At 35.1% G+C, this 13,980-nt stretch overlaps 1 non-coding gene across 1 annotated transcript; it reads right to left on the bottom strand.

Annotated features, from left to right (window-relative positions):
- Window positions 1-6,188: 6,188 nt before the first annotated feature.
- LOC128292030 (small nucleolar RNA R71) lies at window positions 6,189-6,295 on the bottom strand. The gene has a single exon (XR_008282014.1). It is a non-coding gene; the product is annotated as a small nucleolar RNA R71 (small nucleolar RNA).
- Window positions 6,296-13,980: the final 7,685 nt, after the last annotated feature.

Raw genomic sequence — 13,980 nt, 5'->3', positions numbered from 1 at the left:
TAGTTCGACAGAAAAGACTCTTGAAGAGAGGAAAGGTGAAATTAATGGAAGCTTGTAATATGATGAGCTCTTCTATGTTTTATTGATAATCATATGAGATTATGTGACTAACTTGTTAGAAAAAGTGTATGTGTTTAGGTAATTTACCCAAAATTGATGGAATATGTATTTATGTGTGCTTGTGTTAATAAATAAGACTAGTAAGTTTATTTCCCATTATATGGACTTACTATGTAACACCCTTACCCATATCCGACGTCGGGATAGGGTTCGAGGCGTTACCGGACTTAAACATTCACAAACATGCAAAACTGGGCTATAAAATTTCATTTAAATTAAAACCATTCAATCACATTCATAATGTCCCTTATACGAGTTACTGAGGCTTTAAACATGCATTAAAGGTAGTTTGGGACTAAATCGAGAACTCTAGAAAGTTTTGGGGAAACTTAGAAAAATTTTCCTAAAACACAGTCACACGCCCGTGTGGACACAGGGACACGCCCATGTGTCTCCAACACGCCCGTGTCCTCAGGCCGTGTAACTCTCTGTTTATGACGTCAGCAAAAAAATTTAACCACACGGCCAGGCCACAAGCCCGTGAGCTGGGCCGTGTCCTCCACACAGTTGAGACACATGGCCGTGTCTTTGCCCGTGTGACTAGTACTTAGGCTATTTTTCAAGCCTTTGGTTACCATTAATCCCTCACATCTTTACACACATCAAAGATATACATCATTGCATCATTTTAATGATTTAACATACTTCACTAAGGTATATTCTTAACTTTAACATGCTATCATTCACTTACATGTACTCATATAATATCAAATCTAGACACAACAATTCTACATTCATTGACCTTATCATTTGATGACCGCTTTTACCAAACTTTCATAACATCAATTAATAAAGTAGCTTTAATCAACATCAAGTATTCATGTTCAAACATTATCAACTTATTTCCATATTATACATTTACCATGTGCCTATGACCATTTTGATAGGTCAAGAAGCACCCATCATGCATATATATCATAATAAAAACCATATATATCCCACAAGCATAAACACATCATTGCATCACAAGCATTAGAACTTATCATGGATAATTAGGCTTACAAGCCACAACCATTACAAACCACATCTCATGGGAATCAATATAAGCCAATACATATGGCTAATCATAACAGCATCTATCATAAAACTAAGTCCCTATACATGCCACTCACTTGAAGACATTAAGATTCATCAATACTCCAAAGGAGGTAGCTTGATAGTGTGACGTTGCCTCCGACGATCTCCAACCCCAAGCTAACCTATCAACACTAAAGAAATGGAAAGGAGGGAGTAGGCTTAAAGCTTAGTAAGTCCATATGAAAATGATAAGCAAATTATCAACATGATTCCATGGAAATATAATCATAATTACACTTTTACTTATTTTTTGGTCATGTTGTTTTCTCAAGTCAAAGTTACTAAATTAATTATATTTAGAGCTACAGAACTCCAAATTAAGATCCGTAAATTTTCCTTGAACCTAGACTCATATATATTTTTATCATAAAATTTCCAAAATTTTTTGTCTAGCCAATAAGTACAGTTTATTCTTTAATTTTACCCCTATTCTGCTGCTTGATAGCTTCAACCTTTCTTTACTAAAAATTTATTCAAGGATTTAGTAATATAAATCCTATCCTAGAATCATTTTGTACAATTTTTAGTGATTTTCCAAATTTGAGACAGAGGAGCCTGAAATCACTCTGACTCTGTCTCTGTCCCACAAAAGTTCAAATATCTCATAATATGAAACTCTTTTCCTTACACTGTTTCTTCTATGTTAAACTAGATTCAATAAGCTTTAATCTCACATCTTATTCAGTCTCTAATTCAATTTATACAATTTTTGGCGGATTTTAAAAGTCACACAACTACTAATTTCCAACACTGTCTTAGTGCAATATAATGGTAGCTATCATAAGTTCATTTTCAACTAATCATGAACTTACCATTTCATGGATTTCATGTTCAATTTCACAAAGACATAATAACATGAGAATAAAGATTATTCATCATTGAAACCCTTTTGGCTTACTCATCATATACACATATATACTTGCTCATCATAAATCGATCTTTACCAAGGCATTATTCATAAGTTTAGAATACGTACCTATACTCACCGTAGTGTATCATATAACCATACCTCTTTAACATGACCTCCTCAAGACTTTCATCAAATTCATTACATTACCCGTTGAACACAAGGAATATTATTGGATACGCGGAAACTTTCACCTAAGTGCCACATATACATACATACCCAAAGCTACCTCATAACATGTATACATCCATAATGAACTCAAACCTTTCAACGAGCTTAGATGTTACATGAATCACATCCATTATGAACTCAGACCTCTCAACGAGCTCAGATGCTCGCATCTATAATGAACTCAGACCTCTCAATGAGCTCGAATGCCACATAGATCACGAACTTGGACCACTCAACAAGTTCAGATTCTCACATATATCACGAACTTGGACCGCTTAACGAGCTCGGATTTCTAAATTCCTAGTGGCATGTCACTTGTATCCTAAACTATTCCTAAGGTTCAAACGAGTTTTTCTCATTGCACATAGCATCTTCATCGTACTTGTTTGCATCGTCGTGGATAACGACCGTAATATCATTCATGCTTACAAATTCACCATTCTCATATTCATGAACTAATCATAGCATTGTTCATAATAACATTTAGGCATTTGTCACATAATACAATCATCATACCAACTATATAAATATTTACCACATAATGTTAACATATCAATTTAAGTTCAAGCATAAACAATGATATTTTTGCACTATTATTGACATATGAACTTACCTCGAATGCGAGTACGGCTATATATTCAGATTTAGTCCATAATCTCATTCATTTCCAATCTATGCCTGAATCTCATTTTCCTCGATCATAATATCACATTTAGCTTACTAATTAGTCACATTATTCATATTGGTCCAAAAATCATATTTTTAAAAATTTACATTTTGACCCCTAAACTTTCACATATTTGCACTTTTTCTCCAAGGCTCGTAAAATGATTTTTATCCAATTTCCATACATTTAGCCAAATAATTTTTATAACTATAGCAGCCCTTAATTTCCACTAAATCACACTTTTATGACAAATTTTGTAACTTTTGCAAAACGGTCCTTTTTTATAATTTCACCGAAAATAACTTAGTAAAAGTCGTTTATTACACACCGAGCATTCATTTTCTACCATTAGACATCGAAATACATGCATTTCATCCATGGGTAAATTTTTAAACACAAACCCTAGCTCAAAATATGGGTAGAAATGAGTAGAACTTGTTACGAGGATTTCAAAAACGTAAAAATCATTAAAAACGGGGCTAGAATGGACTTACAATCGAGCTTGGAAGCTTGATAAACCCTAGCTATGTCTTCTCCATGCAAGTTTCGGCCATGGGGTAGAAGATGGACAAAAATTGGCTTTTAATTTTGTTTTTAATTCATTTTAATTACTAGATTACCAAAATGCCCTTAACTTAAAAATATTCTATTTCACCCATTTCATATCCATTTTTGCCCAAAAAATTATCCAATTATCTAATTACCATTTAAGGGCCTCCAATTTAAAATTTCATATCAATTAGACACCTCTAACATGTAGAACTCAACTTTTGCACTTTTTATGATTTAGTCCTTTTGGCCAAATTTAATGCCCAAACATTAAAATTTTCGAACGAAATTTTCACGAAATCATCCCGTGACATTGTAGACCATAAAAATATAATGAAACCAAATTTTACTATGTCAAATTTGTGGTCCCGAAATCACTATTCCGACTAGGCACTAATTTGGGATGTGTTACATACTAAGCATAAAATGCTTACTCCGTTTATTTTTCCCTATTTTATAGTGCTTAAAGCTCATGAAGGTTGGAAGTTGGTTGGATCAGTCATCACATTATCGACTATCTCATTTTGGTATAAATAGAAATCTTATTTTGGTATAATAGCATAAATAAGCTTAGTTGTCCAATGATGGCTTGTAATGGTTGTCTTGTAACCTAGCCATTGGAGTGACTAATGATGGTTTAAGTTTGGCTATCCTAAAGTGATGTTTTGTGATAAACCGTAATTTATACATATTTTTACCCCATGTTTAACGCATTTTATGGATGATTTCCCATTAGAATTGATGAATTCGATGCTCCTAATGCTTTAATTTCATGTTTTATACTTAGGAGAGCAAAGGAGAGTGAAAGGAACGAGAAACGGGCCAAAAACGGAGAAAATGGGCCAAAGTACGAAATCAACACGGCCTAGACCTCCTCACACAGGCAGACCACACAGCCGTGTCAATTTAGCAGGCTTGAGCATGAGTTGAAGTAATTGCACACGGGCGTGTCCCTGCCGAGCCCAAGTTGAGTCCAATTCAGAAAAGGCTAATTTTGAGGGCTCTTAGGCATTCCAAAGCCTATAAATACACCCCAGAGGAGGAACAAAAGGGACACACAGGGAGGGAGTAAGAAATTACTCCGAGGAAGCCGATTGATCCATCTCAAAAGCTGGATTCATCATCAAGACTGAAGATCTCTCCTCAATTTCCCCTTCAGGAGTTTTGGGTTTTCTTTATGCTTTGTATTCTTTATTATTCTGAGATGTTTTCTTATTTAGTTATGAACTAAAACCCCTAAATACCTAAGGGGAAAGAAACCTAAGACGAATCTTGTTATTATTTTCTGAATTGTATGATAAATATTTAACTTGTTCTTAATTCTTGCTTTGATATCCCAGGATATTCATTCAAGATAAGCTCTTATTCAGAGGAGGAATAGACCCTGCCTAAGAGTACATTTGTCATAATTAAGCAGAGTTGTTTGCGCGCCTAGACATAAGGTGACAAGATTTTGCCGGATTAGGGTAAAACCTAATAAGGGGATCCATAGATTGAGTTAATGCAACCCTAGGGTGTTAATTAGAGAAAGGTCTCAATTATTCAATCTAGGGATTAGACGTTATTAGTCTTGAATAGGGAAAATAACATAACTTAGGGATCTCTACGGAACAAGTTAAACAAATAAATCGTCTGATTCGAGGCCAGAATAACAAGTACAGTCTAGGTGGATATTTCCTTAGGTATTGTCTTAATTCAATCCATTTTTCCAAAAGAAATTCCCCAATTCTATTCTCTGTGAGTTCTTAGTTTAGATAATTAGTTAGTTAAAACAAAACCTCTTTATTCTTAGGCTAGATAATAAAAAGACAGTCATTACTAGTACTTTTAGTTCCTTTGGGTTCGACAACCCGGTCTTACTAAAACTATACTACTGTTCGATAGGTACACTTGCCTACATCGTGAAAATAGTTAGTTTCAAGAATGATTAATTATAAATATTTAAAACCTATCACAAAATCACGCGATAAAGTTTTTGACGCTGTTGCCGTGGAACTAAGATATTAGGAACACTCAATTTTTATTACTTTAGCCATTTATTTTTCTTGCAATTTAATTTAATTTTCTTTTTTATTATTATTTATTAATTTACTTTTTTCTTTCTCTTGGCAGGTTTTTATAGTTTATGACTAGAAGAAACCCGTCAGGACCACTACTTTTTGACGAAAAAATCGATCGCATAGTTCGTAGACATAAAAAAGAAATAAGGCGAAGCTTAAGATACACAAAGAACAAGCAAGAGGATGATACTCAACCCCCAACCGAAGAGATGGCTGAAAACCAAGACAATAAGCTACCTCCTGCAATTGCAGTTAATCAAAATCCTGCTCCACGCACTATGTATGATTATGCTAAACCTTCTTTAACAGGAATTGAATTGAGCATAGTTAGACCTGATGTAGTTGCAAATACTTTTGAACTAAAACCTAACTCTATTCAAATGATACAGCAATTTGTTCAATTTAATGGTCTGCAGATGAGGATCCCAACGCTTACTTAGCAAACTTCTTAGAACTATGCGATACATTTAAAATTAATGGTGTTTTTGATGATGTCATTCGTCTTCAGTTATTCCCTTTTTCATTGAGAAAAAAAGTTAAACAGTGGTTGGACTTCTTACCACGAGGGTCAATCACTGCTTGGGAACAAATGACCGAACAATTTCTACTAAAATATTTTTCGCCGGCTAAAACGGCTAAATTACGTAATGATATCTCTTCATTTGTGCAGATGGACTTAGAAACTCTTTACGATGCATGAGACAGATACAAAGACTTACTGAGAAGGTGCCCTCACCATGGGTTACCGCTTTGGCTACAGGTTCAAACGTTCCATAATAGCCTGAATCCTTCTACTCAAAAAATGGTTGACGCAGCTACTTGCGGAACCATCAATAATAAAACACCTGAAGATGCCTATGAGTTTATAGAGGAGATGTCACTGAATAACTATCAGTGGCAAGTCATGAGGACTAAGCCAACTAAAACAGCAGGCGTTTATAATGTCGATTCGGTTACTATGCTGTCAAACCAGGTAGAACTTCTAAATAAAAAGATTGATGGTTTACTTGGTTCTACTCAGGTACATCCAATAATGAGGTGTGAGACGAATGGAGAAGGAGGAGCATGCACAGAGTGTCAACCCTTCAACCCTAGCATCGAGGAGGAACAATTCCAATATATGGGTAACTATAACTCTCGATCCTAAAATAACCCATATAGTAACACGTACAATGTAGGTTGGAGGAACCACCCCAATTTCTCGTGGGGCGGTCAAGGAAATCAAAGACCACAACATCCTCCGGGTTTTCAACAACCTCCCTATCAACAGGAAAAGAAGCTGAACCTTGAAGAGATGCTCTCAAATTTTATATCAGTGTCAGAAACCCATTTTTAGAACACCGAAACAGCACTTAAAAATCAACAAGCGTCGATCCAAGGGCTCGAAACTTAGATAGACCACTTTTCCAAACTAATCTCCGAACGACCACAAGGTAGCTAGCCAAGTAACACTGAACCCAACCCAAGGGAACAACTCAATGCAATTAATATTCAAGATGAAGAAGGAGTCATTGAGCCTAAACCAGAACCGAGGCAAGAAACTGTGGTAAGCAAAGGTCAATGTGAGGTAGATCATAATAAAAACAAATCAGTGAATGTCGAATATAAACCTCGTGTGCCATACCCCAACGCAACAAGGAAAGACCGCTCAAATGGACAAATTGCTAAATTCCTTAAACTCTTAAAAAAATTACACATTAACTTACTGTTTATTGAAGCTCTATGCAGATGCCGAATGTAATGAAATTTTTAAAGGAGCTTTTAGCAAATAAGCGGAAGTTGGACGAGGTGTCACATGTGGAGCTAAACGTAGTGTGCTCAGCTATTCTGTAAAATAAGCTACCGAAGAAATTAAAAGATCCAGGGAGTTTTACGATTCCTTACTTAATTGGTAGTTTAGATGTTAATAATGCATTAGCTGATTTAGGGGCTAGTATCAACGTCATGCTTTACAAAATGTTTAAGCAACTAAGTGTCGGGAAACCCAAACAGAATAGGATAAGCATTCAATTATCAGATAAAACTATAAGATTTCCTAAGGGGTATTATTGAAGATGTGCTAGTTAAAATCGATAAATTTATATTTCCCATTGACTTCATTGTTCTAGACATAGAGGAGGATAGTAACACTCCTTTAATTCTAGGAAAGCCCTTTTTAGCAACTGCTAAAACAATTATTGATGTTGGCACAGGTGAACTCACACTCCGTGTGGGAGACGAAACAATCACCCTTCAAGCTCGTAATTCCAGCAACACATTTGAAATTAAAGGTGGTCGTCTAAACTATTCTACTAAAACTGACAATATGGTGCAACCTTCTCTGCAGGAAATGAGTCTAAAGGAAGTACATGAGTCATTCTCAAGCAATAGTAGAGGACCTATTCATGAAGATCAAAGGCTGAAAATAGAGGAGCTAGATGAATGGCAGACGCATAAACTGAAAACACCTGACAAACCGAATCTATGATGGAACGAGCTCAATACCTTTCCAAATCAACTTAAGGTTGGAGATAGAGTCTTATTATATGCCACAGATCTCCACATTTTCGCTACCACATCGAATGAAAAAATCCCTCTTACGGTACTCAGCATTTTCCCATTCGGTACGGTCCAGGTGAGTCATCCTAAGTTCTGCACTTTTAGAGTAAACAACACCCGTTTAAAACCTTATTTTGATGAGATTGATAATAGAAATGAGGAGTATAAACTCCTCAAACCACCATGATCATTCAACGGAGAAGTAAGTCGAGCTTAGACTATAAATAGCGCTTCTCTGGAGGCAACCCGAGCACTAACTGTATTAACTTCTTTAAAATTTAGTCTTCAACACCTAACTTACTAACAGAGCTCTTGAATACAGGTTTTCCACAGAGACATGACCAAGCACACGGGCGTGCTTAGGGCCATGTGAAAATAGGGCAAAGATTTCCCCAAACAAGGGCTACGATAAAACGCCACGGCCGTACGACATGGTTGTGGTCGAGCCTGCCAAAACAACACGGGCGTGCGACACGCCATTGTGGAAGAATTGTGGGCGAACCTGTTAAAATAGTCTAGCACCCGTGGTCGAACCTGTTAGATTGACACGGGCGTGGGTCTACATACACGGGCATGGGAGAAGCGAACAACGCCAGACACGACCGTGCGACAAGGCCGTGTGCACCCATACGCCCAAGGAACACGGGCATGTACTAAATGTCAAACGCGCCCAAATTCAAAATTCGCAAATCACACAGGCTGAAATTGGTAACCACAGGCGTGTTACCTGGAAGTGTACCCCAAAATCTATAAATACCCTGCACTTTTCATTGTCTTCCCCACTCAAAAACCCTAACCCTAGCCACTGCAATTCCACACGGCCTCCCCGCCATGCCCGTGCGACATCCACAACTCCATTTTTTACGCTCAATCCTCCCTTCCTAGCATTTGTTTACTTATTTCTTGTCTATTTTAATGATTTCTAAGGTTTTTTTATCATAATAATATGCAAGTTTTTATGTTATTTTCATACTTTTAAATGTCATAATCTAGAATAATTTTCATTTTTTTCATGTTCAATTTTTTTATTCCATTATAAGATTTGTTTACTCTATTTGATTAGTTAAAAGTAAAATATTCATGGTTAGGATAGGTGGAATACTCATGCCTTTTTCAAATATTCTAACTCAATCCTCATACTTTTCAAATGCTTCTTGTTATTTGCCAATTTTATATATATATATATATATATATATATATATATATATATATATATATCTTTTATTATTATTCATGTTATTATTGTAACACCCCTAACCCTAATTCGATCACCGGGTTAAGGCTAAGAGGTATTACCGAACTAAACATTTAATTATCTCATTCACATTGTCAATACACATAAACAGAGATCGAGCTGAAATACATATTGATATTTAAGTTATACGCCATTTTTGTATGGCCAAAATATTTACAATTTCAAAACATCGTTATCATCAGCCTAACCTATACATGCCATATCGAGTCCAAAATATAACTGTACCCAAAAAGATCGATAGTGTGATGAACTGCTGACGATCCCCGAGTCGGTGCCCAAAATCAACAATCTATAAAACAGAGAAATAAAGAACAGAGTAAGCTTTCAAAGCTTAGTAAGTTTTAAGCAATTCAAACAATTAAAAATTGTCATTTAAATCGAGCATTTAGTATCAGAAAACGAATATTCTAATTACAAATCACTTGGTCGAATATACACAAGTACACCAATTAAAAAGCCTATTGGCTGAATATATATGTATATAAATATATAAATACACAAAGAAATTTCAGCACATACTTTACTTTACTTTATAGCTCATACAATTAATTTAAGTCACATACTTTCATGTAATGACAGACATCGACCGAATAGGTCATGCTCTTATTCGTAGATATAATAATCATTCACACACATATATCATTCTTTGATACTAATAATTCACTTAAAAAAAAATCAATTCACATACGAATACCTAATACGTACCTGAATATCATAATGTATCATACATAATAAATAGTGTTTACCTCGAACTTTCGAATTCATAATCTTACTCGAATCACAAGCGTTAAGCCTGCTAGGTTTAAAACCCGAATCTAGTCACCAGCACAAAACCTGCGGGACTTTAAGCTCAGATATAATACCAGCACTAGGCTCGGGATTTAACCGGATATAATACCAAAGACGAAGCCTATGGGATTTAACACGGATATATTACCAAGACGAAGCTCATGGATTTAACCGGATATAATTCCAAAGATATAGCTCATGGGTCTTTAAGCCGGATACACATCAAATATCAAACATATTTAATCATATATTAACACATCTCATTCAACATATCACATTAGTAGTCATTTGCTACATTCGGATATAAGCTCCATATGAACACCATCTTTTACATTTCGGTTCAAAAGTCATACATAAATATCACATATCCATTTCACCATTCAAACTTAACCCATAGTGACCATTTGACTATAAGTCATATACATAAATTATTTATCACACAACTTAATTCAAGTAGAACCAAAAGGTCAAAATTCATCTAATATATACATATCAAGGCATAATCAATTATATACTAAAGGTGACTACTCAAAACTTACCTCGGATATACTTGAACGGTTGCGGAAAGGCTACTTAATTACTTTCTCTTTTCCCCTATCCAACTTCAATCCTCTTTGCTCTTGAGCTTAAATTCAAAAATTTTAAACTAGTCATTATTCGACTATTCAAGCATTACTTCAGGAATATAATATCTATATTCGACTTTCACACATATAGATCATTGTAAGTTTATAAGAAAACATTAAGCAACTCATTAACAAATTTTTATCAATGTTTACCACAATATCACAAATTCACAATAAGCTGTCTTCCTGAGCAACACTCACTAAATTATTTATAATTGGAGTTACGAAACTCCAAATCAATGTCGTAAAATTTCCCTGAAAATAGACTCATATATCTTTTATCCATAAAATTTTCAGAATTTTTAGTTTGGCCAAACAATACCAGATTTTTCTTAAAGTTTTCCCCTGTTTCAGTGTTTGACTAATCTGACCACTCTTTACTACGAATCAAATTTCTAATTGTACAGAAGTCAAAATATGTTCTCGTTGATTCATTTGAAACTAGACTCATTAAGCTTTAATTACATAATTTATTCAGCTTCTAACTCCACTCCCACAATTTATGGTGATTTTTCCAAATTCACGTTACAGCTATTGTCCCAAGCAGATTTACTACAATTTACTCTTTCACAACTGTTTGCATTCATATTATTTATACATGTATATCACCAATCAATTTCATCACATATATCTATAATTTCACTTAAGCATAATCTCAATACAACACATTGTGCTCAAATCATTATTCAAGTTCACATTCAGCATTTTCACAAATACACATGCCGATTTCATGCACTCATCTCTAATGTTAATTAAGAAATGCCGAATGCACATACTTAACTAAAACTCAAAATTTAACTTTTTCACTTCAATAAACCACTACTTATTCATCAAGACATCAAATATAAAATGCATAATACTTAAACATTTATACTGAATTTGCTAGCACATAAGACCTTTGGCCGAATGTCATTAAACTCTAGCCACATAATTTTATTCCTTAAGACACATCCAAAACCACATTCGGCACCTCCCAACAACAATTTAGAAATTCTCAAATTCACTCACAAGTACAATTATATAACATATAAAGCATTAAACATTTTTCATCATGAATCTATAACATGATCAAATACTTAATTCCTTTTCTCCTTAAATTTAAATTCGGCAATCACATGATCAAATACCAAACCTAAATTTTCAAGCCAAAACAACTAGCAAACTCAACATATCCAACTTAAATCTCCATACTAATGACATCAAAACATCTAATAAGAATCTCAAGCTCCTTGGTCGGATTTCAATCTTCCAAAGTAACAAAATGTTGAACCATGAGATAGGTAGAATTCAAACTAACCATTCAAATTATGCATGAATTTCCAAGAGTGGCATTGTGCATACCTTTTTCTAGCAATCTCCTTAGCCGAAAATTTTAACAAAAATTTCTTCTTTCTCTATGCTAACTACGGTAATGGAGGAATAAAGATGAACCAACTTTGGTTTCTCCTCCCACTAACACATTATTTTATTACTCTTATTCTTTTATTCATCTTTAATTCATCTAATAGAAATAATGCTAATAGAAAATACATATAATATATATTAAACAACATCATGGCTAGCCACTATCAAAAATGGTTAATTTGACATGCAAGTCCATTTTTTTTTTGATGACATGCATTAATAGACCGTTTTAAATTAACCTATCACATTCCAAGAATGTCTCACCTAAGTCCTATTTAATAAATTTCACATACAATGACAAAATCAAAGCATGGAACTTTCACACATGCATTTACACATATAATAAATATAGAATATAATGGTTAATTATTTTTGGGTCTCAGTTTTGTGGTCCCGAAACCACTTTCCGACTAGGGTCACATTAGGGCTGTCACAACTCTCCCCTCTAAAGAAATTTTCATCCCTGAAAATTCTTACCGGTGAATAAGTTAGGATATTGTTCTTTCATAGAGTCCTTAAGCTCTCAAGTAGTTTCTTCTACCCCGTGTTAGAGCCATAATACTTTCACTAAAGAAATTTTCTTATTTCATAGTTCTTTTATTTCACGAGCCAAAATACGAACTGGTTCTTCTTTGTAACTCAAATCAGATTGAATCTCAACCTCTGATGGATTAATTATATGCGATGGATCGGATCTATAACGTCAAAGCATCGAAACATGAAAAACGTTGTGAATCTTTTCAAGTTCAGGGGGTAAAATCAATCTGTATGCGACCGGCCCAACTCGTTCAGATATTACATATGGCCCGGTGAACCTCGGACTCAATTTGCCCTTACGGCCAAATCTGAGCACCTTTTTCCAAGGTGAAACTTTAAGAAACACTTTGTCTCCGACTTGATACTCAATGTCTTTTCATTTTAAATCCGCATACGACTTCTGACGATCTGAAGCTGCTTTCAGACTTTCACGGATCACTTCTACTTTCTGTTCAGCATCTTTAATCAAATCAACCTCGAAGATTTTACTTTCGCTAAGCTCGGTCCAAAACAACGGTGTATGGCATTTACGACCGTACAAAGCCTCGTAAGGTGCCATCTTAATGCTTGATTGAAAACTATTGTGTAAGCAAATTCAATCAAAGGTAAATACCGTTCCTATGAACCACTAAACTTAAGGATGCAACATCTCAACATATCCTCGAGTATCTGAATTATCCGCTCAGATTGACCATCGGTCTGGGGATGAAAAGCGGTGCTAAAATGCAACTTAGTACCCAATGCTTCTTGTAATTTCTTCCAAAATCGCGATGTGAATCTTGGGTCTCTATCTGACACAATTGAAACGGGTACCCCGTGTAATTTGACAATCTGAGAAACATACAACTCGGCTAGCTTATCAAGTGAGAAATCCATATGTACAGGAATAAAATGAGTTGATTTAGTCAATCTATCTACAACAACCCATATCGCATCTTTCTTGCTCGGTGACAAAGGTAACCCAGACACAAAATCCATCGTGACTCAATCTCACTTCCACTCGGGTATCATGATCGGCTGAAGTTAACCAGAAGGCACTTGATGTTCCACTTTCACTTGTTGACATATCAAACATTTCGAGACAAAGTCGGAGATGTCTCGTTTCATACCATGCCACCAATACTGACGTTTCAGATCGTTGTACATTTTCATACTACCCGGGTGAACTAACATTCAGCTACTATGAGCCTCGCTCAAAATCATTGAAATAAGTCCCAAATTTCTTGGAACACACAATCGACTTCTGAACCTCAAACAACCATTGTCGTCAATTTGAAACT

The sequence above is a fragment of the Gossypium arboreum genome, chromosome 4, assembly GCF_025698485.1.
Source record: "Gossypium arboreum isolate Shixiya-1 chromosome 4, ASM2569848v2, whole genome shotgun sequence".
Taxonomy (NCBI): Eukaryota; Viridiplantae; Streptophyta; class Magnoliopsida; order Malvales; family Malvaceae; genus Gossypium; species Gossypium arboreum.
This window is presented reverse-complemented; position numbering and strand designations above follow the sequence as displayed.